Here is a 26,200-nt window from a genome sequence, read left to right on the forward strand (position 1 = left end):
TCTTTCTTTCTTTCTTCACATTGTTTGTAGTTGCTTCTTGAATCTGAAGGTTCATGTCTTTCAATGGTTTTGGACAATTTTCAAACCTTCAAGTCTTCAAATATTGCTTCTGCCCCATTTTCTCTTTCCCTTTCTTTCAGGCCTCTTCATTATGAGATAAAGGATATATGTTTTCATTGTTTCCCACATGACTCAAACTATTTAATGTATTTATATTTTTTCCAGATTTTCAGATTTAGCACAGGTACCACCATCTTTCCTCATACAAATCTAGTCATGTCCTATATATAGTTTGCTTTTAGTAATTTTAGTGACTATATTGCTTAGATCTAGAATTTCCATTTGACTTTTCATACTCAAGTTCTCTAGTGATATTTTCCATTTTTAAACTTTCTACATTTATTTCTCTAGCTTCTTAAATATATTAATCATAGTTAATTTAAATAAACTGCTAACATTTTTTTTAATCAGGATTAACTTAGGATCTGTTTTTATTGTCATATGGTCATATACTCCTATCTCTATGCAGTCCAAGTCACTGGTATTACAATATTATCTTCCCCCAGAGAGTGTTACCTTTATCCTATCCCATAATGGGAGCTCATATCTTTAATTCAATTTAGGACGAAAATAAATTAAACCCTCATACAGGTTTTGAAAAATTTTCACCTGCCTGTTCATTTTCACCTGCTACTTTGCTCTAGGGCTTCCCCAACTATTTTTTATCCTCCTATTGGAAAGTTATAAAAATAATATTGGATTAGTTTAGGTTCTTTCATTATAGGTCACAAATCCAATTTTGACTAACTTAATAAAAATATGTAGGCCAAAAGACACATGAAGGACCAAACTTGCAATAAAGGATAGGCAATATCCCATGAATTAGGTTAGCACTGGGTGGATTAATATTAGCAACTATTTAACCATCTGCTTCAACTGTCTTAATCAACTAAAACAGTTTCTTATGTTTGCATCTGTTTCATTTTGTACAAATACAAATTTGGGATATTCAAAAAAGGCCAATTTTTTTTTAGTTGGGATTAGTCAACAAGTTTGGTAGGAGAATATAGAAACTCTGAGAATATGTATGTAAGACTTATAAATTTGGTTTCTGATCAACTAAGAAAAAAATAAGTAGAAGGGGAAAACATGAATGTTAATATTTCTTGGTATCATCTAATTATACAAATGCTATTGTGCATATAGAACCATTGTACATTCAGGGCATTAAAGTAGAAAATAAAATCCCTATTATGTGAAGCCAACATTAAGTGCCCAGTCTTATTTTCAGAATGGCTAGTTATTTTTACTATTTCAAGACAGCCTCAGTAGGATCCAAAATTATATGACTTTGATGTCTATGAGAAGTTTTGTCTGTAAACATAAGAGATACTGAATTAAAAAGTTCATGTATAGTTCTTGATATGATAGGCTTAAATTAATCTACTAGAAAAATGATAATGTGAATATGTTATACTAATATTTGGAAATATAAAGAAACTTACATATTTTGCAGTATAAGTCATGAAGTGTTATTGCTGGAAGAGACATTAGAGATCAAATAACCCTAACATATTATTTTACATTAATTCTTCTGCATAAAAATGCTGAGTCAGTATAAACTGTGTGTGGAATTGGTTCACTTCTGGTTTTACAAATTCTGAGATTGTTGGGCCTCTATTGGTTTAATCATATTTTTTTAATTTAGTAAAATAAATAGTAAATTTATTTTTAATAGGTCTAATATGTGAATTTTCTTTTTTATATGACCCTAGAAGTCCATAGAGAAAGCAGTTGAGCATTATCATTAGAAGTTAATATGCTGATAGTAGTATTCATTGATATGCGTACCAATGTTGCCTGATATTATAACAAACAAAAATCATGTAAAATAGTTGTAAACAATATGAACTTTTACATAGAAAAATGATATTATTAATGTCCTAAATATTAGATATTCTAAATAATAAAGCTGAATAAGCAATATGCTATCGTCACCAAGCTTAGTCCTGAAGAACTCTGCTAGCAGAGCTGTAGACTTCATATTTGGCATAACAACAATAACAAAACAGAGGATATCAGGTTACTTGTCCAAGATCATACTGCTATTTAAATGGCAGCTATAGAGAGGGCATGCTCATCTTCAAACATTGTGCTTTTTTCCAAACATTTCTCTCATAAGAGGGATGCTTTTTTAGCAAGGAGCATTTACACTATAGTATTATAGTGTGTGGATAAGAAGCACTTTTTTTCTCTTTTGGAAAAGTTTATAGTCTAGTTGGAAGATGGCATATAAAGGTGGAATGTGTAAAATTACAAAAGGTAACATCTTCATAAGTGCAAATTAACATAGTAAAAAGTGATGATGTAAGAAATAGCAAATTATGCAAGGTAAATCAGGTACTTTATGGAGAAGGAAAACTTCAAATCAGGTTTTGAAGATGATGAAGATAAATGAGTGGAGATATTAGGGAAAAAAATCCCATGATTAAAAACACAAAGGGAGGAATGAGTATTACTAAGAGCTTAGTAAAATGACTTCAGAGATGAGGATAAACAAGTATTTGAAGAAGTCATTGGAGAGCTGGACCGTCACTCAGAAGGCTTGTATTTGATAGAATAGGAAATACTAAAGCCAAGCTGTAGTTTCTGTAAGAGGATTATTGCACAATGAAAATGGACCTGAAAAGAGTATTTCAGGAATAATGAGTAGTATAAAAAAAAAAAAAAACTAGCCTGTGCATAGCAAATGCACATTTTCATTCAATTTTCTTACTATCCTTTACAAGTACCATTTTGTGACATTGAGTGCTAATTGTGCTCTCACATTTATTTCTCCTTTATTCCATTTAATAATGGGACTCCCAAGTTTTAGTTACAACACCATAACCAAGCAAAATATATTTCTTAGTTCTTTTAGTGTAGATGCATCCATGTACTCACTTTGAGCCAGTGGTATATGCAAGGAAATTAAATGAGGAACTTTTAGATCAGCACCTTAAATGTAAAGCCACCAACCACGGATTTACTTATTCACCTTCTTCTGTTCTCAAAGGTGGATATAGATGCTAGCTAACAATGATGATATGCTCAAGGACAGAACACCTGGAGATGAGAGAGCAAGATGAAAGGAATCTGGATGCCTGACTTGCTGGAGTAGATCAGTTTCACCAGCCCTGGGAAATTCACTTCTGTACTGTTTTGTGTGAAGTAGACTCCCATGTCATTCAAGCCACATATGTGGGATCCCTTGTTCCAGCAGTATAGCCTGAATACTAATATAGAAATTGGTACCTAGAAGTGGGGCTTTGCAGCAATAAAAATTAAAAATACGTATCATTGTCTTGGTGTATGGATAGCAGGCAGAAGAAAGGATATGCTCTATGTTGGTATGCTTGTGACATTTGTCGTAAGGAAAAATATTTCATAAACTATGACCTGTAATAACTGGAAGTCACACCAAATGCCTTTGATTTTGTAGTTTGTGGGGGAAGAGGATGGAAAAACACTGAGTTCTAACTGTTCCTGCTACTTTTAGCAAAATTCTGTAAGAAAGAGATAAGCCCAGGCAAGAATCTGCAGTTTGCAAGCAAAGGTAGAAGTGAGGGTCTCTCTGCCTGTGGTCTGTAATCTAAATTACTGAGAATTGGGAGACTGAGAGAGGTGGAAAAGTCGATGTTTCTATATCCTAAACAGCAGGAGATAAGATTTTCACTCAGAGCCTTTCCTGATCAGACTTAGTCAAGAATCAAAAATATGATTTAGGATATATCCTTCCAATCCAATCTGTTGTTTCATTTGGCAAGCATTCCTGAATTGAGAGAGAAGGATGGGAAACTTAAAGGTGCTGATAACGGTTGCCCATTGTTATGTAATCTATTATCTCAGGGAAAACAGAATGAAGCAAATAAATGACATAGGAGATAACTTATGAGTATTGATGATCTGCAAAGACAATGGAGGACTCCTAGCTGATTTTATTTTTTAATAAAACCTTTAATCTAAGAGTGATATCAGAGAACACAAATAGGTTTTTGTTTGCTTTTTGATCCTAAAGGTCATGTTCTATTGTTTGAACCTTATTTTTGCTCTAGAAATTATCTTCATCAGAACCACATGAAGTGCTTGGTCTCATTCAACAGCTGAAAAATCTGATCTTCTGCTTGTGAGCTGCTAACCCAAATAAACAAAAGCAAAAATAAAAACACCCAAAAAACACCTCACCAAAAAAAAAAAACCCAAAAAAACAAAAAAATCTGAAAACACCAATTGTCATTATGCGTTCTAAAACTTTAAAGCAACTTTACACCTTTATTAAAAATAAGTTAATAGTGAACATGAGAAACACATCTGCTTTATTTTTCTTTGTGTGACAATAAGCATAGTGTCAATGATAAGCATATAGTAACACCACATTTGATAAGATTGAAAACAAATAGATATTTTAAAATATCCATTATTCACAAAGATATATTACTATCATACTAGAGATTGTCAAATAACAGTATGACCATATCTACTTTTCTCAACAGATTACTAAACAAAATCACTTTCAATTCTGCCTTGTTACAACTTTCAGAAGAAAACTATGCCTACTTATTTAAAATATAAATACTTGGCAAAACAATGAACAATTCTGAAACTTTTAATGAGAAAAGCCATCTGAGAGAGAATGAAAGGGAGTGAGAGAGAGAGAAAAAAATTATATAGCCTTTCCTTATGAAAAAGAATAATCTAGTCACCAAGTTAATGGCAAGAGATGCACATAGTTACAAATGAGTCTCTCAAAAAAACTTAACTTCTTTTTTCTTAAACTTTAAATGATATGAAAGTTAACCACTATGGCCTCAGTAAGTTGATTTAGAACCTTTTTGTTAAAATGCAGACTTATCTTTGAATTCAAATAATATTTTATTACCAAGAAAGAGTTAAGTTACAGAAGAACATGGATATGAAACATGTCTTTGAAGAACCAATGTTAGGCATAGTAAATACAGAAATAATCTTTGCTGTTAGCACTCTATAAATCTTTCATGATAATTTTTGCCTGAGCTAATTTTTAATTGCATTAGCATGCCCTTGTGCAATATGTATATTAACCTGCACAGTTAACTCACTTATTAAATCAAATATTACTTGAGCTCAAAATATAACTTCTTATAAACAAGACTGTATCATATTAGAATTAAATATTAAAATGTCATTCTGGTCATCTCCTTGGTAAAATAACATATGGTAGTGATATTATGTACCTAATGGTTCCACCAAGAGAATGACCATATATCTTAGATCAGTTCTGTAGCCTCAGCTTTGGTGTAATTGCCATTATCATCCCACAGGTCATTTTTTAAAATTATTACACTGTTAAGATATTTCCCCTCTTAACCAAATTAAATAAAACATTTAACACATTTTTGCATTATAAAGAATTAGCTGTAGTTTATAGTCAAGTGACCACATATTTTAAGTATGTATTTATACTAATCTCATAGCAACTCTACCGATAAATTTGATCTGTGAGAATGGCAGTATCCACCTCCTTTGATTGCTTTTTTGAGGTATTTCATATCATTATAAGATCTGAACACCGAAAATACTCAAAAGGATGCCTCTTAAAGAGAGGTAGGTATCCTAAGCTAACCATATAAGGACGTTGAAGAAGTTAACTTGTAAACAAATACATGATCAATGATCACCAATAGGCACTGTTTGTTTCTATGAAAATGACAATACAACCATATGTTAATGACTTCCCTTTCTTCTTGGAAAAATACTGCAGGAGGAACAGTAGTGTTACATAAATTACAAAAAAACCTGGGAAGATAGAAAAGACGGAAATTAAGTAAATGAATAAAGGGTAAAAAAAATAAATATGTAATATTGAAAAAATATATATTTGTTTTGATGAAAAGGGAAAAGCATCAGGTTGGGCTGATCAGAACATAAAATTGAGCAGTGATGCGATCTACCGTGCAGCGGTTCTGGGGACTGGCAGCAATGACGGTATTGCATATCACACTAAGTGAGCTACCTACTTAGAGTCATCCTTTCAGGAGGGCCTAAGGGGGAAAAATTTGATTTTATATCCAAGAACTATTTTTATTTCAATCTGTCTTAATTCTGGGATCCTTGGGAAGCTCAGTAAGTTAAGCGCCTGCCTTCAGCTCAGGTCATGATCCTATAGAGCCCAGCTTAGGGCTCCCTGCTCAGTGGGGAGCCTGCTTCTCCCTCTCCCTCTCCTGTTCCCCCTGCTTGTACTCTCCCTCTCTCTCTCAAATAAATAAATAAATAAATAAATTCTTTAAAAAAAAATCTGTCTCAATTCTACATTTTTAATAAGATTATTATTTAATGTAGAAGTAATTTTTTAATTTTTAAAGCTTGAAATAGACTTTAGATCCTTTTTATAGCACTCATAGCTATAGAGTGGAAAATAGTTCCTGACAACTTTTTCTCTCACTCTCTAAATTCAGGTTTTAGGTCTTAAACATTTTTTTGTACCTCAGAAAAATAATGTGTACTTTTCTATCATATCTACAAAACAAACATCTTCTCCTAATTTTTGCTATGTATCTAAATTTGAGATCATTTTAAAGTTTGTACATAGTTCTAAAATTAAAAATTTAATGGCATATTGCAGAAACAACCTATATCATTTAAAGTATGTAGCTTTTCAACTTTGAGGTGTTACTGACTTTAGAACCTTTGCACATTTTTTAATCTAGTTGAGGCAATTTTCTGTGGGTTTCAACATCTAAAGTAATATATCATTTAGTTTAATCAACATGAATTCATATGCCTTTAAATTTAATTCACTGTTTCCCATCTAATTGTTACCTAATTTCACAGGAAAGTTTTTGTTCCTGCACTATGATAAAAATTTGCAAATTTATGAAGACCTTGCATAATTTGATTGCTCTGAGATCTTCAGAAAAAGTTATACAAATGATAATTAGAAAATCTTTTTTACTATTTAAAACATTTTAAAACCATGATATACTCATAAGACTTCAAAAGTTGTTATTCTAAATATATTTTTCAAAACAAAACAATGTCCCATCATATGATTTTTTGAAACCCAAATATTACAATCTCATTTGAATTATCAATGCATCTCAAATGTAGGCACTGCTGTATTCAAGACAGCAAGATGGTCCCACAGGAAACTTAGCAAGTCCGACTGACTCATCTCCACAGTCTTCGTTTAATAGGAACTTCTCTGTTTACTCATAGTGGTACTTTTTCATTAATGGAGTTTGCTTGGCCTTTGGTGTGGTATTACTAACAATAGTGACCTTCCTTGCCTAAACTAGGGGCAAACAGCTTCTGTACTAGTTCCATGACTTATTTCTTGGATCATCTAATGGCATTTTGTTCTATTTCAATGTGGTTGATCAGCCTCTTCATAGATCTGCAGACTAGCACAGTTTAAGCTTGATACAGAGAACAAAGAAAGCAGATCCACATGAACAAGTAATTACCTAGTTCTTTATAAGCATTTGCACTGAGTTTCCTGAATTCGTTCTCACTTGTTCATCATCAAAAATCCCTGCAATTCTCAGCATTCAGCCATGATTTTAGTGTATGGTCATCAGATTTCCAGATAAGCCAACAAGATATCAGAAGTCACATAGTCACACTAATTGTGAATTCCACTATATGTTATATATGTCGTTAAAATCTTTAAGCAATATTTAAAATGTAACATTACACATTTTACATTTAACATATACCTGTGACGCTGAGGTTATTTACTAATAGAGGACCAATTTCAATCCCAAATTATTGTATTTAACAATTTTTTTCACCTTTTTGAGGGATTTTATTTTCCCAAAAATTAGACTTCTATACTAGAGTTTTTTCAGTGAACATTGTAGTTGTGAAACTAAAGCAATAGCAGAGGATGGTAATGTTAATAGTACATTTATGTCCAAACCCTACAGTTGTGTGAGAAAACAATACCTAGAAGTAGATACAAAGTGTGTGAACCAATACAATCATCAACAAACAAAATGTGTGAGATGCTCTGAATCTGAGAAATTTGGATCATCACCTGGATTATTTCCTGCTTTTATTTTCTGAAAGTATGACCATCCCAAACTGAAGCAGACATATAGTAGACTTGTCTACATTTGAAATTGCTATTTGTATAACGTAAATAATAATTCCAGATAGCAGAAGTTAAACACGTTTATGATACTAGTTTATAGCTCATGAGGCAGTTGGGACACTTGCACCTGCTGTATTTTCATCATTTGCACTGTCAGAATCTGGTGATGCAGACAGCTACACGTGAAATGAACTCCACACAGTAGAGTTGTGTGAGAGAATCAGCAAGGAGTTTTTCAACTTATTGAACGAGTAGATTCAATACAATAATACCTGCCTTATTTCTTCCCATAGGCCTATATTTAAAGAAAACTTGGAGAGAATGAAAAATATCCTTACCAATGCTCATGGCAAGCCTATCCCAAACATCCGTGCAGCCCGGAACAAAAGTGAAAATGGAGACTCACAAATTGTAAGTCTAAATGTTAAAAAGTTATAAATCAAGCTGAAAAACTGTAAATAAAAGATGTTCTAGCTTCCTACTTGACATACACATACTTTCATAATGCTCTGGAAGACCATGTTTGGCTAGTCTTTGGAATCCTGTGCCAGAATCTGGCCTTTCAAAAAGTGGCAACTCTGGGCTTCTACCTACACTATGTTGGACCTTCCATCTTCTGTCTTTTCTTCCCCTTCACTAGCGGCCTCTCTTTTTCCCCATCATGAATGGCCCTGAATTCTGGGGTTTTAGTACCCAAAGTGATGCCTAGGAACGAGAATGCGTGTTCCAAATGAGCACAAGCTCTTGATCTTCAAATTCCTTACTCCAAATTCCTAACTCAGAGTTAGAGCAAGCGAGGACAGAACCCTCTAAAATGAAGGTACAGAGTGAGGACCCCCATTGCCCTGGTTTAAGGTAAAAATGTAATGTGATTTTTTAATCTACTTATAATTTTTCTTCAAGGTATTTGGATCCTGGATTTTATAGGATATTGCTGAATTGAGATAAATTTTTATCTTTTTCCTTAATTGAGAATTGATTTTTTTTTTTTAAAGATTTTATTTATTTATTTGACAGAGAGAGACACAGCGAGAGCAGGAACACAAGCAGGGGGGATGGGAGAGGGAGAAGAAGGCTTCCTGCCTAACAGGGAGCCCGATGTGGGGCTTGACCCCAGGACCCTGGGATCATGACCTGAGCTGAAGGCAGACGCTTAACAACTGAGTCACCCAGACGTCCCTTTTGCCCACTTCTTTAATCAGATTGTTTATTTTCCTTAGTGTTGAGTTTTACGAGTTTTTTGTATATTTTGGATAACAGTCCTTTATTAAATATGGTCTTTTGTGAAAATTTTCTCCCACTCTGTGGCTTGTCTTCTCATTGTCTTAGGGTCAGGGTCATCTAGGTTTTCTCCTATGCTATCTTCTAGGAGTTTGTAGTGTAAACTCCTGACACGTAGGGGTTTTTTTGGATTTTTTTTTTATTTGCTTATTTTTTTGCTTTGTTTTGTTTCTACTGTAGTGGAAGTGCCTGATGTTCTTTTCATTACTCAGGCATCCACTTCAAGGACAGTTACCTTGAATAAACACATTGCTAGCCACAAGACTAGATAAAGAGTTAGACCATCCCACCACTGAAGTTTCCTTTGTTTTGGAAATCTCTGACTGATTTAGGTAGCTGATATTGGGCAGCTTATTTTTCCCTTTCCAGCTTTAATTCCTGTCTTTATGTTTTAAATTCACCCTTAAACAGTGAACCTGAAAAACCCAAATCATCCCACCTTCAACCCCAACAAAAGTAGATCCCCTGACCCACATCCTTTCTTTTTCTCTTTTTACCTACAACCTCACAGTGTGGTCCAAGGCATGCCACGTAACTCCAGGGCTTGTGAGTAATAAACCCTTTTTTATTTGTTCCGTTTTTATTGTTTTTGTTGTGTTTTTTTCTCTAAGTTTCCTAATGGTTATTGTTGAAAGTACCTTGTAATCATAATAAGAATCAGAAGGGATGGTGAAGCCACAACATTGGTTTCAAAAAAAGAAAATGTTTGTGGATGCCCTGGTGAATGCCTCCAGGCATTTTTAGCTGATGGTGTCACTATGGAAAGGCTGAGACCAGCACAAAACAGTTTTATGGTTTTGTATTTTACATTTAGGTCCATGATCCATTCTGAGTTAATTTTTGTAAAGGTTTTAAGGTCTGTGTCTAGATTCATTTTTTTGTTTGTTTGTTTTACATGTGGTTGTACAGTTGTTACAGCACTATTTATTGAAAAGACTATCTTTACTCCAGTGTATTTGTCAAAGATGCATTACTATTTTTATGTGGTCTATATCTAGGCTCTCTGATCTGTGCCATGAATCTATTTGTAAATTCTTTTGCCAATACCACACTTTCTTGATCATAGTAGCTTTATGGTAAGTCTTAAAGTCAGTTAGTGTCACATCTCTAACTTTGTTCTTCTCCTTAAACACTGTGCTAGCTATTCTGGATCTTTTGTCTCCGTATATAGACTTGAGAATCCGTTTGTCAATATCCACAAAATAACTTGCTGGAATTTTGATTGAGATGGCATTGATTCTATAAATCATCTTAGGAAAAACTGACATCCTGACAATGTTGAGTGTTCCTGTCCATGAACATGGAATATATCTCCATTTATTTAGTTCTTTAATATTTGTATATTTTTGAGTGTAGGAAAAACTGTGCCACATACTTAAAATGCATAATTTTAGCTTTTCTCTTCAAATATATACCTTCATTGAATTCAACATTTTCCCTTGTTATGCTGCACCGAGATTCCAATGAGTATTGTATCCATTTAGCTCTATCTGGTCTATGTTATTGATTATACTTGCACTACATAGTGGAAGGTGATTTTGATGATTCTTTGAAATTTGGACAATTCCTTTAAAATCCCACATCTGGGGCACCTGGGTGGCTCAGCTGGTTAAGCGCCTGCCTTCAGCTCAGGTCATGATTCCCAGGGTCCTGGGATCCAGCCCCACATTGGGCCCCTCCTCAGCAGGAAGCCTGCTTCTCCCTCTTCCTATGCTGCTCCCCCTGCTTGTGCTCTCTCTCTCTCTGGCTCTCAAATAAATAAATAAAATATTAAAAAAAATAAAACCCCACACTTATTAGCTATGTATAAGCTGCTTAAGTTTCAAAGCCTCATTTTCCCACCAGTGGAATGTCAGTAATACTAATAGTAGTAATTCTTATTTTATTAATGACAAATATTACATACTTATAGGATTGTTGTGATAAATAATGTGATAATGTGAGGTATTTGTTAAAATGTTCTACATATTATAAGCACTCATTAAATTATAGTTTTTCCACTTTTTCATTATTAATATTGGGGCCTTTGTTCTTATTATTGTGATTTAGGAACAGTTTTAAAGTAGAAAGTTTGTGGTAGCTCTAAGTTTGGTACAGTTTCCTAAATTTTACATTGAGAGAGCCATGATTCTAGTTATTGTAAAATGTATTAGATTAATCAGAGTTTGTTTTTACTATTTGATGAAAGTTTCTCATTATTGTATTTAATTGTGAATATCTTATGAACCAGTTGCTTCAGCTGAGGATGATGGCTATAAGAAAACCTTACCAAAAACATATTTTCCATAAATCTCTGGTAGGAGAGGGTATATCTGCATATATTATAAGACAGTTTTTGCCAGACTTCTAACTTTGTATACTATGCCTAAACCACTATCTGCCCCATGACAATTCATAAGCAAGACATGAGCATCATTAATAAAGCAAATAAAATGTATAAGAATATTGAAAATAGGGGTGCCTGGGTGGCTCAGTCAGTTGAGTGTCTGGTTTTGGCTCAGGTCATCATCTCTGGGTTTGGGGATCGAGGCCCATGTCAGATTCCCTGCTTGGTGGGGAGTGTGCTTCTCTCTTTTTCTCCCTCTGCTCTTCCTCCCTTCTCATTCTCTTTCCCTTTCTCTCTCTCTCTCAAATAAATAAATAAAATCTTTAAAAAATATATTGAAAATATATGCAGGTAAATTTGACCAAAAGAATCATAGAATTTTTGCTATCAAAAAGGCTTATGTCGGGGCACCTGGGTGGCTCAGTCAGTTAAGCAGCTGCCTTCAGCTCTGGTCACAATCCCAGGGTCCTGGGATAGAGCCCCTCATCAGGCTCCTTGCTCAGCAGAGAGCCTGCTTCTCCCTCTCCCTCTGCCTGCCGCTGCCCCTGCTTGTGCTCTCTATCTCTCTGTGTCAAATAAATAAGTAAAATCTTAAAAAAAAAAAAGGCTTATGTCTAATTTATTTTAAATTTTTTTTTAAATTTACAAATGAGCTTAAAAACTCAAACCCAAAAAGATCATATCTGGAACATGCACCATTGTTTAACCAAGATTTTATGTCCTCAATCAAATATTTAATAGAAATTATTTTAACATTGTTGATTATTTATTTCTAATTGTGTTTCTCTATAATGTAAAGGAGAAAAAATATGAAGACTAAAAGATCCATGAGACTAGGTATTCCTTATAAACACATAGTCTCCATCTAGTAGCCCAATACCTTTAAAATGTATTCCACATAGTAAAAGAAATAAAAATGTAGTAGAAATGATATTTTTAAATAAATAATTTAGTACTTTAATCTTTACTCCATTTATTCTCAGAGAGTTATTATTTTATAAACAGATTATTATGGCTTCCATTTTAAACCTAAAAAAAAAAATGGGAAGTAAAGCAATTTTAGAATTTTGTTAATAACAAAGATCATAGAACATGGTCTGGCCCATGATATACTGGTAAATGTTTAAAGTAGTATGGATTGGGGTGGAGTGGATCTACTTTTGCCAATTTCTATGGTATAAATACTCCTACCATGGACAATTCTTAGCTACCTACATGCTGCCAATTAGAAGATAAAATTTTTGGAAATTTAGCAATTAGTCTAGTGATCCAGTATGAGTCATTTCCATGAAAGCTACCCCATTGGCCAACTTTCTCACATGTAGGTGATTTCATCTGCAATGCCAAAATGTATATTCTAATAAAATATTCCTTGTTTGTGGATTGCTTTAAGCGATGTATGAGAAAATATTTTCTAGTGTGTAAAATACAAATCTTAGTTGTCAATAACTTTTTATTAATAATTATATAAATTAGCTATATGATTCCTTACACTACCTTGTTTCAGAAACAAAATTCTGAAAACAGTATATGAACTCGTATTTATTGTATGAATTATAAACACCACAATTTAATCTAAAAAACTAGAAAAAAGAGAAATAAAGAAAAGAGAATAAAGTGGTTAGTCTGTGGTAAAGAAATAGCTGCCATTTCTTTAATGATTTGTGATAAATTTTGTGGGACCTTTAAATAGAGTTGTAAAAATGGTTATCTTTTTTATAACATGGGGAGAAAGTGACTTCAAATACATTTTTAAACACAGCAAGAGACTTGAAATATTTATGTATATAGATAAACATACACAATCTTGTGTTTATTGGGATAAAATTTAAAGTGGCATCTTGTTTTAAAAACTCATCTGATTCTGGATTTTCAGATTGAAAGTGAAAGTGGTTTAGCTTCTCTGTTAGGATTAGCAAACGTGGCATTGCTTTTCCATTAGGATTAGCTGTCAACCATCAGCTATAATACTAGAAAAATCACAACTCTACTCTGAGCAGGCCCAGAAGATGATGCCAGGAAGTTACTATCAGGTTCTATCCAGGTGTACAGAGCCAGAAAACTTTACAAGGAGGCAAAAATCTCTGTTGGGTGTTTGGCATGAACAAGTTTGCATTACACTTCCAGTGAGATAATTTTGATCTAACTTATTTCAACTAATGAAATATTATAGGTTTTTCATTTCTCTTTATCTAAACTGGGCTCTTTTGCAGATAGAAACATCTAAGATTGGTTGTCTTTGCAAATACAAAAATAATCCCCTAAAACAAAAATGTCATTTCTGTTGAGCCTTCTGAGATTTGAAACTCAATATTTGCTTAAAATATTACCATGTGACTCAGAAATGAAATATTCTAGACTTTTCTTAAATTATATATAAATAGTTGTATATACATTATCTTTATGTCTATATGTCTACATGTATATAAACACATATATTAGTGTATGTATGTATATTAGGGTATATATTTCCAAAGCTAATTTTTATTCAGCAAACATTTGCTGAATATTTAGAATTTTCAAAACATTGTGCTAGGATCTGAAAAGAAAATAAGGGTGAATAAAACGATCGGGAAAAAAAGGATTTTATCTTCTAGTACAGAAGACTGGCACATACTTGGGAAATGAGACTGATAACTCGAGGTAGGGGTTAAGAAAGGAGGAACGCTGAGTATAAAATGGCTGAACTAGAACCCAATTTATTTATCAACCTAACTCAGCAGATTGTTTGTGGGTAGACCATTCTACTAGGTCTGGTGAGGGCAGAACAGAAAGTTTGTACTGTTAACCAACAAAAAATAGCTGAGTAAATTTAGATATCAAAATGACATTATTCATGGATTCCTAAATCCGGAAGCCTCTCATCCAGCAAATGGAAAGGAGCTCCACCTAAATGTAGAAAAGGAAAGATTTTTAAAGGTGGTATGGGGGCAGAAAAAAATGTATTAGCAAAGAATGCATTGTTTCAGGCATGAGACTCCATTTGGGGCCTGTTACTTCTTTTTTAACAATGCTTAATTTTTTTTTTTTTTCAGAGAGACCCTTCACCAGATATGGGTAGGATGTAAAATCATCAGTCATTTGGCTAAACAAGGGATAAAAGATTATGAATGGAAATTTTATAATACCCATTAACCCTTAAAATGTCCATTTGCTATCACAAATTCAGTTCCAAGAAACTCCCCTCGCAGCACCCCCAAGGAAAATGAGAAAAAAATGGCATATTTTTCCTTCTGAGAATATTCAAAAAATGCATTGTTACAATATGATAAAATTAGAAACCGCCAACTAACTGTCCAAGACAGGAAAGTTGCTAAATGACATGTTACACTCATTGTAACAGAATTAGTTGGGAAAAATAACAATGATTTTGTTTTAAAACATATTTAGTAATATGACACAATGTTCATAATAGATTATCTTTTAGAACAGTGCCTGGAATAGTCAGCACTCTGTATAAGAACATGCTGATTGAACACCTTAGACACGGATGCATTTAAAAACAATTTTGTTTACATTTAAACCAAAGTACTACCTAATGATTTTTTCATTTTTGATGGATATTAAGTAGCACATACATGATTGGTAGTTAATATCTCATACATAATATTTCACAATGTTTATCTGTATTTGTAGTGTTGGATCCCATAGTGATGTGAGTTGTATATGACTTCAAAATCAAACCATAACTACACAAAAGAAATAATTGCCAATCATAGTTTGTTATCTTGTACCTCTAACATGACTGTGTGAGGGAAATGAGAACCCTCTCTAAATTAGAACACATTTCCACTATGGTGAGTTGATTATGTAAAGGTAAGCCCAGTAGGGAAAAAGTAGCCTTAGGTAAGCAGTATGTCACATCTCCTGTTTAGATGGTTAGAATTTCGAAGTACTGGATAAACTGTAACTGAAGTTGTGACTAACTTCTTTTACTTTCCTCAAACAAACAAAAATCTCTCTTGAAAGTGTTTCCTTCAATTTTGGACCTTTTTATGCTCTCCAAGGATTTTCTCTTCCTTGTTTCTATAAGCACCTTAAGTCTTCCAGTTGCTTCAGTGAAGGGGGAATATAAAGCAGCAACACTTAGCAACATAATAGATAAACACATTATTATTTGTTGCCTCAGATGATATTTGCAAGATATGCAAAGTATTTTCTTTTTTGTTTGTTGATGCATATTTCTGTAGCCCTGAAGCCTCCCTTTATATAAACAGCTCTCTGGCTATCACTACAGATCAGGCTTTCCTTAAATGTCATCAATCCCTTACTGAATGCCAAACAAATATGTTTGTCAGGCACAGGCATAAGACAGAGTCAAAAGAAAATATCTGGTGATATTCGTAAGTTAATTTGTCACTGTATAATTATTTATAGTACTTTCCAAAGCCTATCTAAGCACAAGTTTTAATTTAAAGACATAGTTGACCCAAGTCCCTTTAGCAGAAAAGCTCTAAAGTGCAGGTCCAATGTAAAATTAGTCAATGAAATTTACCTGCTTTTGTACTTAGTGCCTCTTAATATTTTGATTTTTATCTAGATACTCTATGACTTTGACCACTAAAGTTGGGTACCTCTGATCTAACGTCAAAGCAAGGCATTTGCTATCACTATTGAAAATATTCTTCTGAAGTTTTCTAAAATGTTATATTCAGGAAAAAAAAAGATTTCAATAGCTCTTGGCCATGGCTAAGAGTTTTTCTTTCCTTTTATATATTTTTATCAACTCAGCTATCTTCACTTCATATACGATAGAAAGAATAAGATCCAAGGGTGACCCACTTTGCACCTGCTAACAGGGGAATGTGGGATGGGGCCAAAGACAGCCAGGAGGTAACAGGTTCCTTTCAAACCAATAGAACCTAAACTAGCTTCTTACATTTAATCCATTGCTTTTGTACCAGTTCCCTTCTAGGTAGGTATCTCTAATAATACATTTAAAACAGGACAATAACTTTATCAAATAATTACCTCTAATTAGAAGGTCCTTGGTATACATAGTTTTTCCAATTCTTTTCTTCAATAACTTCTGTATCTTGAGTTGGTCTTGGAAAAGACCCCATAAACAACATAGCTGAGAATTCAGTTAGGAGTCTTATTCAGCCAAATTAATTAAGTGCCGTTTTCCTTCCAGGAGGAAACTAGCTGTTTAGGTAAATATATTAATTGAGTGTTTGTTTCTGTCATACACAGAATCCCTTGGCACAGTTATATCTTGTTCCAAACCATCTTTTAAATATTTCTTTAGGATATTTCAGTCAGCTTTTGAAGATACCTATAATTTTCCCACTCATAAAAAATAATTTATGGTATACTTCTCTTCCAAATTTACTATAGGCTTACCAGCTTTATATTACTTCTTGGCTTTGAAGTAATTTTAAGAGACTGTTGATCTCAGAGCAATTCTGAATGCAATCGTTCATGCAAAGCAGGACTTGGGTCAGTTTCCTTAGTACCGTGAAGTTTGGTGACTGACATTACTGAGCTGAGTCCACCACGATCCCTCAGGGGAGGCCACATCACAGGTACTGCACTACATGAAATAGGGTGTACAAAGATAGATAGGACATGATCCTTGCCCTCAATAGAAATAAACCACAAATAACATGAAATAGATGTGAAAGGTGCATTAAGAGGGGAAGAAAAATGTTTCACAGGAGCACTACTAAACATTTTAAATTTGGACAGGTATTTGAGAAGGAGAGTGTGGTAACTATTCAGAATACGGGGAAGGATGAGAAATTTAATGACATGTTGAAGAAATGGTCAAAATCGTTTGGATTTTATATCTTCCCTGGGCACTTAAGTATATACAATAACCAGTAAAGGTGAAGAGTGTATTTAAACCCAAACCCTGAAACACTATTAATTCCTATCTGGGAAGTTTGAGTTTTAGCATGCAATGGGAGTCTTAGAAGGTGTTCAAGCTGGAAAGAGATATGTTCAGAAATACGATTTGGGATATAATCTAACTGAAATCCTAATTTGTCTTTGGCAACATCAAGGGATAGTTTCCTGAGTAATGGCCATACTTACTTCACCTACCCATCCTTAATTCATTGCATCATTCAAACATTCAAAAAACATTTATCAAGGGCCTAGTACTGTATTGGTAATATAGTATCAGTTATCTAATCTGACTGATATACTGTATTTGTTACCATGGTATACAAAGATGAATTAGACAGGATACTATCATTAGCAGTCCAGAAGATAAGACAAGAGAGTACATAAATAACTATAGAGTGAATTTCAAGAGAGGTAGGGATCAGGGAAAGATTCATGAAAAGGTGGGCTAAGCTTTGGTATCAAATAAGTTATGTCTTTATGAGATTTATTTTACAGATGATCCTAAAGAGAAATATTCTATAAATATATAAATTGTTTGATTTGAGGACTTCTAGGTTAATCTACTACCCCCAAAGTACCTGCTAAAGTTATTTGCTTCAAAAGTTCCTATTTTGCTTTTAGAGAAGAAGCCCACCCAATTATCTCAAAGTACTTCAGAGGCCTGCAAGCCATTTCAGTGTTAATTTGTGATGGGTCATGAGGCTTACCTTTGAGCTACTCGCCTTTATAATATTTTAGTGTAAATGAGGTTATCAGATCACATTTTTTCCTTAATCTTATGCAAGAAGAAATTGGAATTTTGATAAGATAAGGATACCAAAAGGTAATGTAGATCATAGAGTCAAAATGAGGAAGATGATGCAGTGAATGGACCTGAAAGACTAGCAGGAAGCTTGCAGGTGATAGAACACTAGTCAGGGACCAGGAAAGTGAAAGTTAGGAGAAAAGGTCATCAAAGGAGGAAAGATGGAGATCCTGAAATTGAACTAAGCCAACTTCACTGTCTTGCTCACCAGGGTCCTACTCAGGACTAATAGCCACTGGGCAGGTACCAATTCAGTTGTTTATTACCAACATCTGTTCTGATTGGCCAGTGTCTGTGTGGTGTCATTAAATATTCTGGTTCTACTTCAAACCTATATGGTACCTGTGGTTCATATTGATAAATATTCTAGTGCTATTCCAAGCACATATTTAAACTAAATTCTTCATGCAAAACCCAAAACTTTTTTTAAAAAAACCTACCATCTGATTAAGTCATGATATTTTTCTCTCCTTGAAATTCTCAGTTGGTTTTAGGAGATTATAGAGTAAAGCTCACCACAGCAACTAGTTTTAGAGTTTCTTACTCCATCCAATCTTTTCTTTCTGGTAGTCACCATTCATTTCCCTATTTCACAGTTTACTGAAGCCCTTTGTGGTCACTGAGTCCCATCCATCTTATTTTGGGTTGACTTTGTGAATCTCACATATTTAGAGTAGATGTAGGGATAAGTAGAATCTGGGAACAAAGGTTTTACATGGGATAGGCGTGTGACACCTAACAGCAGATTTGACAGGAATGAAGGACACAGCTTTGGAAGTGATAGATATGATAAATATAGCACATCTTGTGACCTTGCAAAGAAAATATTAACAGTTTCTGGTGCAGCACAAATAACATTGATATATATTTTCAAACTATCATATTCTTAATGAATTAATACATACCAGTAACATTTTAATATTTGATTTCATGTATTTGTTTGTTTAGAGTTAAATTTTTCCAAACTTGTAAATCCTGCCCCCCCCACTTCCATATCTTTCCAAACTTTAACTTCCAACTCTTTTATAAGCTTATTTTTCTCCTTTCATCTCTCTGACTTGTGTATTTTCTGATTATGTCTCTTTGGTTTTGTATGTTATACTTAGCACTTATTTGAGGCTTTTAATCTTCAAAGCTCCTGAGAACATTACCTAATTAATCCTCCCCACAGTCTTATAAGGAAAGTCATTATTAGAATTTCTACTTTTATATATGGGAAAAAAATAAGGCAAAGGTTAAATGACTTATCAAAAATCACAAAAGTGAGTTGCAGCCTGTGCTGAGATTCCTGTGCTTAATCACACTGCTCTTGTATCTTCCTTTTTGATATTTTCTTTCTGGTATTTTTCATTTGCTTTGATGTTGCAAATTTTATTTTTTTGTATTTCAGTCTCTCAAAAACAACAGTGAATTTCCTTTTTTAATAGGTTTTTTGTTGGTTGTATATTTTCCATTTTCTCAATACTTGTTTTTAGCTTATCCTATGTTTGTGTTTATTCATATTTTTATGTCTTTTACAATCTCTTCATATTCTTTTTAACCTATTTGCAGTTTTACTTTAATACAAGATTTAATTAGTCCATGATTATAGTGGAAAAAGCAATCACTTTAAAAATCATAAGTTCAGACTGAATACTGACTTTTCCATTTGCTTTATATAAATTGGTCAAATAAATTAATGCACCTGATATATGATACCTTTATATATTAGATAAAACATATAGTTCACTGCACTGTTATAAGGATGAAATTGTTAACACATATAAAATGCCTAACACAGCACCTGCACACAGTTATTTTAATTCTTCTTTCTTCTTTTTTTAATCTCCATTACTTTTTTAAAAAATTAAAGTATATTTACATACATAAAAATTAATATCTTAAGTGTATAATTTTATGATTTTTGACAAATTTATACATTGGTGTAACCATTATCTGGCTCAAGATACTAGGACTTTTTTATCCTCCCTAAAGGTTTCCTAATGACTAGTTCCAGTAAATATCTCCCCCAAAGTAACAAGTGTTCTGATTATCATCATCCATTAGTCTTAATTATTCTAGAACTTCATATAAGTGAAATCATTCAGTATGTATGCTTTCTTGTCAATCTTCTCTCTCTAATCATGTGTTTTGAGATCCATCAACCTTTTGGATTTTGTATCAGTAGTTTTACCTACTGATGCTTCTCATCTCCTGTTAATAGACATTCAAATTATTTCTAATTTGAGCTATTATGAGTAAGGCTTCTATGTACATTGTTGTAAAAGACTTTTTTAAACAATATTTTTATTTGTGCAAATATTTGGGAATAGAATTGCTGAGCCATAAGGTTTGACTTTGTAAGATTCTGACAGTTTTTTATAGCGGTTGTACCATTTTACACTGCTCCCAGAAATGTATGAGTTTTGTTGTTCCACATTCTTGCCGACACTTGGCACTGACAATGTTGTAAATTTTAGTCATTCCATCAGATTTGTAGTGGCATTTTATTATGAATTTCTCTTGCATTTCTTTGATGACTAACGATATTGAGCAACTATTGGCCCAGTCCTCTTTATAGAACAGTGCTGTTATTTCTTCTCAGCAACATTATTTTTCTTCAGTAGATTTTTATTCACATTTTGAGAAAGTAATAATTAATTTAATTTTTAAATTTTAGCCATCAGAGAGATTGTTTTATCAAAAGCAAGAAAAAAATATATGTGCATCCCTCCTATTTTAATTATCAGTATCCTCGATACAAAACTGGTGAGAACCTTCAATTGTCCCCTTCTGAAGAATAAGCATTGAATTTTCTTCTGAAGACAGAATGATCTTTAAATTTTCTAGAATTTAATGAAAAGTTTTTTTGTGTGTGTGAAAATGGAAAATAATGCTGAAAAAATTAGAACAGTGATCTTCTTTAAAGTTGTGGAGGAAGTTGGAGGGCAAGCCAAATCAAAAATGGGGGAAGATATTTCTATGTTTATTAAAAATAGATGTGGATTAAATGGTTGAAGAAACAAAGAGAAGGCCAATCCAAATTTGTGTCTGCTTATTAGAATATGATGCATCTGAAGATAGGTATCAGAGAGGAAGAGAAAAAAAAAATTCAAGAACCACTTAATTGGAGTTCAAGTTCCCCCTAAGAAGAAAGCATGAACATTTTTGTTGTATCTTCTCCCACTTTCCTAGCAAATCTGTTTTTCTCTGAATAGTAAATACTCAAAATAAATAAATATTATTTTACTAGATGTCACTACAAAATAAAGTGCATTTCAGATGTTTCTCTTTCAACCTTTCTTTTCCACTTGTCATTTACCAACCACTCACTTTAAAAAGTACTAAACCTAAGGGTTTTTTAAATAGGATAAACATATATGTCATAGGGAAAATTTCTACAACATGGTATAGAGCTGATTGAATTTAGGCTTTTTTTTTTTTTCTGATCACAAGATAGTGGACTACGGTGCCAATTTCAGCTAGCTAAACTACTCAACCAAGTCAGCTATTGGTGATGCTGTTGATTTTTCAATTAGCAGCCTAGAATGGGAAAAAAAAAATCAAATGTCCACAAGCCAATTAGCCCTTTTATTTTGTGACTTGAGAGGTATACATCATATAACCCATCTGCTTGTCTGCAATAGACAAGACAAATGAGATCGATATAGAAAAAAAAGAAAAAAGAAAATCTCCCAGTAAAGACTGCTCTCATTTTGTAGCTATATTTACATTCTCCCAATGAATAATATAAAAAGATTTCATTCATTGATTCCTAAGATTTCTTGAGTACCCATAATATTCCAAGTCACTGTGCCCAAAATTGAATTAACAATTGGAAAATAACCAGAGATAATCCATACCCATATGTTCAGCTTTTTCTGCTCTGGCTTTGGAGTAATTGCTCTGTGTGTGTGTGTGTGTGTGTGTGTGTGTGTGTGTGTGTGTGTGTGTGTGTTGTCCATAACAACAAACGAGGAAGCAGATTGCACTTCAGGACAAAAATTTTGGAAAATTGCAGCCATTGAATGGAAAGAAACAGTAAGTTCTGTTGTTAGTTAAGGGCAGAATGCTAGTAGATTTTCAAAAATACCACTGTCTTAGTTCAAGATCCCTAAAAACATACTATAAGATGGGGATTAATATGCAAGTGATTTATTAAGGAAGTCTCTCGGGAAAAACCAGGAAAGGAGTGGGGAAAGTAAGACATAGAAGTAGGAGCCAAGCAAGAGGGAGATTCCAGATGATTCCAGTTCTAATCATCTGTAATTCAGTCTCTTCTCAGCAGGGGAGACTGAGGTATAAATTGTACCTCAGTCAGCCCACCCTTGAGACATAGAATTGAGCATCCATACTCCTGCACCAGTCAAGCACTAGCTATAATCTACCTCAAGGGGATATAAAGAAATTTTCAGACATTTGTATCTTTCTGGGTATCTCCAAGGGTAGTCTTCTGATCTATCAAAGGCCCCAAAATAAGAGGACCAGAAAATAGAAAAAAGAAAAGGAGAAGAATTCAGTGGGTGTGACCTGACCATTAGCATACTTTTAATATGTTTCAAGAATTTGTGTTGGTCTCAAGACAAAGAAACATGGAAATAAGAATGTGTGTGAGATAAGAATATCCATTCTCAGAAATAGGCTAAGAGTGAGCAAGTCTGAAAAAGTACATTCTATGATTTGGGGTTTAACAAGGAAAAAAATGGGTGCTTTAGTCTAGGAGTTGAAGCTTTTAGTCTTTCCAAAGAGATAGCTATTGATCCTGTGTTCTGCAGAAAAGCATCATAACCCTTTACAAAGCCATTGGAAGCAAAGCACAAAGAGACTGAGGATACATGCACAGAACCTATAAAAAGGATCCAAGAGGATCTAGGCAGGGCACTAACATTGTTCAATATAGCTCTCAAGTTTGGAGAGAAGCAGATTAAACAGTTCAGTAGGCATCCCAGGGTGTTGGACTAGTGCTGGAAAAATCTGCTAAAGTAGAGCTCCTCTCTCCCACCAAACTACCTCAGAGATAGGAGAAAAAACTTTTGTTCATCATTTATCTCTGTGCATCTTTGGAAGGAAACAAAGAAAAAGTAGAATAATTATAATTATACAGTGATAATTACCCCAATAATAAGAATTTTATGGACTTAAGACAAAAGAGAAAATGCTGAAATAAAGAGCCACAAGATCACAGTTGAAGCTGCCCCTCTGGTTTGGCCTGTGGAACACCAACAATCTGAGGAAAAGTTCACAGTGACAGAGATGTGATGGTGGTCAGAGGCAACTACTGTGAAGAGAGAGGTGCAGTGGAGGAATATGCCACCACCCAGTGGCAATCATCCCAAGAATATGATTCTATCATATCTATAAATATTATAGACAGTGAGATGGTTTCTTATAAATTAATGTAAATGGCTGTACATACAAAACCATTTTAAATGGAAACTTGAGATATTTAAAAATTATTATGCAAGACCTAGAGATAAATTTACTAGGAAGGTCATGAAGATTGAATTTGAGGACTCTCACTTGTATGGTCTCGGTTCATAGTCATAGGAGGGACCTCGGCAATGTGTTCATGTAGTTTTATATTTTTGTTAAGTTTGTAAAAGTAAGATATTTTCACTCAATTGGTTGAGGACAGTATCTCAGTGATGAATCCTACTTCCTTCTACCACCCTACCCATTCTGACTGGTAACACTGGAATGAGCATGTACATCTTAGGATTTGGCTAAGGAAGAGCAGGCTTGGGGACACACTGTGTTTGGTTTATTAGGATCTACTGATACGAATTGCAGCTATTTCCCTGTCAATTTAAGTTACTGTCAGCCGCTCTGGTGTAAGAATGGCTTCCAGAAAAACTCCTACCCTCATGGCACTTAGTCCTGGAAATACGTAGTTTAATGGAGGAGAAAGAAGATTCGAAATGTTTGGAGCCAAAAGCTAATCTATGGAAATTTCTTTCAATTATTAAACTTGTAAAATTATAAGAGAAGAATTTGGTTCACATATACTTCTTATTTAAATGATTGACAATAAAAATTAATTTAAATCAACCATGCTAAAGAAACACCAATTCATATTTCCTCCCTAAAAAAACTGCAGAATTCTTATCCTATGAATAGGTGATCAAAAAATACTTGTCCAAAATATGTAAGGGAAATGTATTATAGAAGTATGTTAGGCCGTTAATAAAAATAAGTTAAATTATATGCCTGGATTTTGTGATGCATGTGGTTGTTTTTTTTTATTTTTAAGCATGAAATTTTTCTGATTTCTTTTTTTTTACTTTAAATATGTATCAGTTTGAATACCTATTTATGTATTTTCAAGTTGGGAGGGTTATAGGTCAAGTTAGGAGGAAAATTCCTTAATGAAGCATTACAGCAAATAGAAACAAAGAAGGAAATTTAAATACTGCATTTATGAACAAGAGAAGACAATATTATAAAAAATCAATCAACCTGAATTTAGCTATAACTTGATACAATCTCAACTCAAATACTGAAATAATTGTTTAATTCAACAAAAGTACTGTAATTATATTTTAACATTAAACACGAAATCAGCCAGGGACATCACAATCATTACTTCTTCAGGCATGGCTAGATCCAGGACCTCAGTGGACCTCATATGAAATCTTATGTTTCTCCATTTCCCATATATGCCTTTGTATACATTTCTTTAACTCTTATTCTCATTATCTGCCTCCATATGTTCAAAGAAGATAGTCTTATTCAGTTCCAGCAACAATTATTCAAGCTGTTCCTGATTCCAGTAAGATAAACTCTTCTAAGACCAATATATTATATCTTAGAAAAGACTCTGGTTGACCCCAATTCATTCTCCAGCTTATCTAGAATAAGTCATGATCAGGGATTTAAATATTCTAAGCAGCTGACTTGGATCACTACTCACCTTTGTGTTGAGGATGGGAGATCCACAAATGACATCCCCAAGGACGAAGGGATGGTAGCATTCTGACTGACTTACTTGGTTCAGCACTCACCCTTGTAGTAAATATGGGGTTGTATAAGTGAACTTCCCACATGATGTTGGGGTGATAGGTTTCCCAGAAGCAAGAGTAGTAGATAAACAAAGAGCATACACTGTACTATTGAAGTTCAAATGCCATTAGTGATAAGAAATACTATTTATAACTAAGGGTTCTAGAGGGGAGGGGGTGGGGGGATGGGTTAGCCTGGTGATGGGTATTAAAGAGGGCATGTATTGAATGGAGTACTGGGTGTTATATGCAAACAATGAATCATGGAACACTACATCAAAAACTCATGAAGTAATGTATAGTGATTAACATAACATAATAAAATTTTTTACAAAAAGAGCTACTATTTATGTCACACTAGGAAGGAAAAAATACTGCTAGTGAAACTATGTTACATTTTCTTATCACTCATACGTTTTTATATTTATTGAGATTCTTACATAAAATGTTATTTTGTTTACATTAAAAATATATAAATGAGGGTCCTCTGGCTGACTCAGAAGAGCATGATGCTCTTGACCTTGGGGTCATGAGTCTGAGCCCCATATTTGGTGTAGAGATTACTAAAAAAATAAAACTTTTAAATACATATATAAGTGAATATATTGGTTAAGGTGCTATTAAAACATTTTCACACACAGTATTCAACTCTTCTGAAACTCTTCAATGTACAGTGTTTGTGTGTGTGTGTGTTTCTACACATCCTCTCTGCTAGTGGGGGTTTCAGTACTGGGGAGTTTCAGTACTGCAGCATTTCTTAAGAGAGTCCTTCTGTGTCTCTGGACCTTCTTCCAAGCTAATTATATTCCTTCTGCAAATTTTGATGCAGTGTGCAGGCAGAAGAAATGCTT

At 33.7% G+C, this 26,200-nt stretch overlaps 1 long non-coding RNA gene across 1 annotated transcript in view; it reads right to left on the bottom strand.

Moving 5' to 3' along the window:
• The window catches only part of LOC141374166 (uncharacterized), a 35,786-nt gene extending 10,376 nt beyond the window's left edge, over window positions 1-25,410 (bottom strand). Inside the window, exons 1-3 of the long non-coding RNA XR_012380818.1 lie at window positions 25,262-25,410; window positions 17,061-17,250; window positions 16,689-16,862 (exon numbers count right to left, since the gene is read on the bottom strand). This is a non-coding gene — a long non-coding RNA (uncharacterized lncRNA). The remainder of the gene's footprint in view (window positions 1-16,688; window positions 16,863-17,060; window positions 17,251-25,261) is intronic.
• Between the last annotated feature and the right edge of the window lie 790 nt (window positions 25,411-26,200).

Source organism: Callorhinus ursinus, unplaced genomic scaffold (genome assembly GCF_003265705.2).
Source record: "Callorhinus ursinus isolate GAN/ISIS: 27379988/994484 unplaced genomic scaffold, GSC_fseal_2.0 scaffold14, whole genome shotgun sequence".
Lineage (NCBI taxonomy): Eukaryota > Metazoa > Chordata > Mammalia > Carnivora > Otariidae > Callorhinus > Callorhinus ursinus.